Consider the following 6,000-nt stretch of genomic DNA (forward strand, 5'->3'; position numbering starts at 1 on the left):
CTCATAATCCTAAAATATATCATCATTTTCTAAAATCATCAATATCCACCATAACCAACGTCAAACTCAAAACATCAATATTTAAACCCGAAACAGCAAACAAATCTCACAACATAAACTAATCACACAAACAACTCTATCATCCAATCCAACCGACCCCCTTACTCATCGGACTCAGTCCAACACAACTAACTAATTCACAGTAAATAGGAGTTAGGGTAAAAAAATACATTTAAATCTCAAAGTTCATTGGGAAAATACTTACAACACTATAATATAATTTTCAAATGATCACAGAGGTGCTAGAAGTGGCGACATAGCAATGTAATAGTGAAAAATGGACAAAGGTCGTGTGTCTCAAAAATCCAACTTTTGAATGGGGACAAACAAAGACTTGAGATTACTAGGGAATGGCTTAGAGATGTTGGTAAAACTAATGGTGGTGGTGGTTGGCCGTGGGTGGCGGCGTAGGCGGCGGTTGAAGTCCAAAAAGCTCAAATCAGAAATGGAGATGGATGGGTTTCACCGATGACGGATCAGAGCTAAGGATGGGTGGGTTAGGTAGCTTGGGGGTCGCCAGTGAAGTGGTGAAGAGGTGGTGGCCAATGGTGACGCGACGGCGGCACGTGAGCTCAATGGGTGCCGTGGCTTGAAGCCTTGTGTGGAGGCTCACGGCGGCACGAGACGAGCTGAAAATGGTTGGGAGGGGCGGTGACAGAAATGGGTGGCACACGGTGGCGCTGTGGAGGACGACGCAAACAAACGGGGGAGAGAGGGAAGGTGTCACGCGCGGGAAGAGAGAAACAGAAGAAAAATGAAGAGAAGAAGGAAAAGAAAAAGAGGGAAACATAAAAAGAGAAAAATAAAAAGTGAGAGAAAGAAATGAGGTCTAATCCTCACAATTTGAGTCACAAAAATGATCCAACGAAAAGAATTTCAAAATAGTAAGTTGAATAAAATAATTTAAACGCAAAAACTAGTTATAATAAAATAATAATAAAAATCTAACAATACATTAATTTTAAAGTCCAACATTAAACTAATTTAAAGTAAAGAGCAATTTAAATACAAAACAATAATTAATACCAAGAAAGCACATCAAAGTAATTTTCACAACTTAAAAAAATTATAAAATAAATCCAACGAGAAATCTGATAAATTTAAACAAGAGAACTAATATTTAAATTAAATAAAATAAAATAATAATAATAAATCCTTCAATTAAAAAAAGTACACTAAAATACAGGATATCACAGCCAAGGTGTAAGGTGTTTTGAAATATGTTAAATTATCTCCACAAAGGTTGAGTACATTTAAGTCATGTGTACAATTTGAAGAGATTACGTGCAAAAGCCATATATGTCTATGAGTACCAACTAAGTGAAACTCTACCTATCATATGATGGAGGGGGCTGAAGAACTTTTAAACGGTTTGAGGAAAAAGATGTGGGGTTCCTTCTTTGTATTAGAGAAGAGGTTGATGATGATGATGATAACGACGACGATAAGGACTGGATAAGAATGAGAAGTTAGGGCCTCCCAACAAAGATGATTAAGAGAGGTAAGATTGTTATTGAGATTTCTTATTTTTTTCGTGATGCAACTTTGCACTTTTCGGGTGGTCAATATATAACTTGCAACTTTTTTTTATGGAACTAGTTACAATTTAATACACAATTGACATGGAGAAGGAGGACATGTGAGATTAATGACAATAAATATGATGCCAAATTTGATAAATATTGGTGTAACTTTCATAATCTGAATATGTTGTATGTTGAGCTTGAGTTTTCGTTGGAAATAATGTATGCTCATGATTCTACAAGAGTAATTGAGTTGAAACTGGATGTGAAAAGTGATTTGACCCTTATGTATGATACATGCATTAAATATGAACAAGATCATAGTTCTTGTCCACAACAGCAACCCACATGTTTCTCAACCAAAGATGAAACTAGTTTAGGTAGTAGACTTGAATATAGGAAGGCATTGAGATTGGCTAAATTTAAGCAATGGTTACAATCAAAACAATCTTTTGAAAGCAAGTCAAAAGTGGATAAATACCTATCTGTAAACTGTGAGGAAGATGATGAAAAGTTTCACATTTTAAGAGCACTGTTATTGGATTAGTCAAATGCCAATCAAATCCAAAATTTGCCTCATTTGACATATAAATGACAGCATTGGATTAGCCAAAGGTAAAATTATATGACTTTGAACTATAGGAACATACACCTGATAGTCATATTTGTCTCTTTAGTGTACAAAGACAAAATCAATAATTTATTGAATAAACGGCCATCCAAACTGCCCTCCATCTTTCCTTCAAAATTTTCCGTTTTCTCCCTCTTCTCTTCGTCCTACTCTTCCCTCTTCACCATTTTCTTAGGTGTTATGTCCAAAAATTTGTAAATTAAATTTGTAATTTACCTGTCTTAAAAGTTGTCATCTTCCAACTTCAAACTTTCACCACGATCTTTGTTTACAAAATTTTCTATATATTCAATAAAAATAGTTACCTCTTCCATTAGGCCATATTCATTAGGATATGTATCGTAGGCTAATGTAGAGTTTCAAAATTTTCAATCTATGGAAGAATGTTCCTCCTCAAAGATTCACCTTCTTCTTTTAAGTGTTTTAGCACAATAAACGTAAAATTTGAAACCAAATCCCCCACATTTGTTTGGGCTTGCATCAAACACCATCCATTTATAACAAGATTAAAAAAAGATTTTTAAAAAATTCTTAGCAATTATTACTCATTGGGTATCTATTACCTAAATAAAAATTGAAGTGATGTCTTTGATGAGTTACATCATTAACCATTTTAATAAATTTTATTATTTATTCATTCTTTTATATCATAAAGAGAAGTTTTATTTGCAAGTCAGTGTGGAGGTAGATGGTTGATTTGACATGACTTGATTTGTAAAAGAAGTTTTAAAATTAAATAGAATAACTCTAAGAAATCTTGTCATATAAGCAATGTGGAGGATGTGTCCTCCACGTCGACTTGTAAATAGAAAATTTGAGAAATGCTACATGAAAGTCTTACATCATATACCTCCATCTAATTAACATGTGATTTATTATTTTTGTACTTCTATTTAAACACACACATATTTAAGCATTTAGAAGAGTAAAAATGACAAATGACATGTTAATTAGGTGGAGGTGTATGGTGTAAAGCTTCCATAATTACTCCTAATATAGGGGTGCTACCCACATGGTGCGGGGAGGAGGGCGGGGTTGAAACTGCACCCCGCCCCGCTCAACCCAATGACACATTGGGTTTAAAATTTTTTTAAAACTCAAATTATAATATAATATAAATTATAAATTGAAACTTATACATTTAAAAACATATAAACTCATTAGAGTTGTATTTTAGATTGTCTTGACCTCCTAGACCAACCATTATATAGGAAGTCAAGGCAATACAATAATCATACTTAAGCAACCAGAGCCAAGGCAATACATATTAGGACGGGAGTGGGCCCTATCCTAATATAAACCTTTCATTACTCAACTTTTTCTCTCATCTTGCTCGGAAAAACCTTTTCTCTCATGTGATATAAACTCTTTAATTTTCAATGTTGAAAAAACCATTTCATTTCTTTCTCCTTTTTCAAATAATTAACAAAAAAAATTCTTAAGTTTCCACTTTAGTTAACTCGACTAATTTAATTATTCCGGCCCGCGCATCTCTTGGGTTTAAGCCTATTATCTTTAAAGCCTGGGCCATAAGTCTATCTCAAGCGGGTTGGCTTAGATCATCCATAGTTTAGATCTACCCTCCCATTTATCCAATAATGTTCACCTCATTCTTTTCAGATTTTTGTTAGATGGAGTGGGATAAGTCTATTTTTTATGAAGTTTTCTATGCACAGAGGGACTATCAATCACTTCACTCAATATCATATCATATGATGTAGCCGTGGCACAGCATATGTAGAAGCACATGTGCAGCAATATCATGAAGCAGCAGCAGCACGGGAGCCATCATCTTTGCATGCAGCTCAGGATTGGTACCGAATCCATCCCATCATTTAGGATAAATCATTCATCTTCCTGATTTTCAGGAGCTAGATAGAGAAGGTTCAAAATATACATATATTGCCACATCAGTACGAAATTGAACTGTTCACAAGGTAATGGATAACTACCAATAAATTAATGCCAATTTGATACCACACCCCTAAACAAACTTCTTTCCTACCTTCTCTCTTTTTATGATAACGATGATCTTCTTCATATTTATTATAGAGTAATATTATTTATTATTTATTTTCTCATCATCTTTTTATTATCCTATAATGTGATATTAGATGATTAAAAATTATTTATTATATTTTATTTGTGAACGTATCATCTAATGTTATTTTATAAGATGATGAAAGAATAATAAAAAATAGATGATAAATAAATTTTTTTTCTTTGTTATATAATAATCAAAGCGATGTTAGAGAGAGAGAGAGAGAGAAAGGGTCCATCCATTGATAAGAATGCAACATGTCATGGTTTGTCTCGAGTATAGCATTTTACTTTCTACTGCTTTGTATCCTTGAAAGGTGACAATTAATAATATATATGATAAGATACCCATTAGCCTAAGTGATGGACTAAAATCATTACAAATATGCTTTTTCTAATGGGTAAAAGCAATCCATGCAAAAGCAAAAGATTTGACTGTCCTATTCCTTTGCTTGATTTATTCCAAAGCAAAATTATTTCTATTTTAATTACTTGTTTTAATTCCTGTAAAGGAGTCTGTCGGTGCAGCTCGTTTTGTTAAACAACATTTTTGCATATTTTCTTAGTTTGGTCATAAAAAGAAGAGTACCAACTTCCACTAATTCAACGGCACAAGCAACCAAAAATGCAATTGGGATACCTAATCATGTCGTGCACCACTAGAAAGAATATCAAGATCTCTTAAAGTTCTCATCGGAACTTTAAAACTTAAAGCAAAAAACATATCAAGATCATGTTTTAATGTATTTCTCGACTAACAATAAATGTTTGGTAAAAGTACTTACACGTACGATGTCATATCTCGCTCTCGTCTGTCTAGTAGCCATGGAATAATCAGAACCACCATTAAAATTGCATGCAGTTTCATTCAAAGCCCATGTATTATAATGAACCTGCATGCACAACCTAGGTTTTAGTCCTCTTCTTAAACTGTTTACCTACGTGAAAATTCAAACGTGATCTTGTGTGGATCACTAGTTCAGCCAAACATATGATCATGATGCAGCCAATGTTTACAAACAGTAGGAGAATCGATCAGTAGCAAAACACGAATTAGCATATAAAGATCTAAACTTTCAGATATGAACTTCGTGTTGGAGCCCTTACCTTTATATCAGAATCTGTATGATCACTGAGACAAGACCATGTATTATAAATAATTTCGGTCTCTGTCCACTCTTTATTTTCTTGTCTGGCGCTGCCATGCCAATATGGCCTGTTGCAGACAATATTTTTTCTAACAAAGCTGCCATTTATCAGTTTGGAAAAGACTGGCCAGCCAAAATCTTAAAACAATAAATCTGGAAATTTTTTTAGGAAATATTGGAAAATTTATATATAAAAAACCACCTGATCCAAACAATCATCACATTCTCAAATTCACCTCCAAATTATGACCATTTTCATCTTACCCTTAAAAATCCAACTTTTTGTTGCAAGTTAATTCGGAATCAAACTGGGGGCCGGGATGATCAGCATAACTACACTAGGTTAAAAAAAAAGGTACGAAAAAGTAGTGGCCCCCGGCCCTGGGGGCCAAAACCATGGCTCCTCCCAGCTCCTATATTTGATGGCAAATTTCCCTTTTCTTCCTTCAAAATTAGTAGTGGACAGTAATCGGTAGTTTCTATTATATTATCAATATTACTACAAGAAAAATAAGCATATGGATTATTTACGATAAAAATAGATTATTTTGACAGAAAATAATCATTTTCGCATGAAATAACTTATTACTAATCATTT

Source organism: Juglans regia, chromosome 3 (assembly GCF_001411555.2).
Source record: "Juglans regia cultivar Chandler chromosome 3, Walnut 2.0, whole genome shotgun sequence".
In the NCBI taxonomy this organism is placed as follows: Eukaryota; Viridiplantae; Streptophyta; class Magnoliopsida; order Fagales; family Juglandaceae; genus Juglans; species Juglans regia.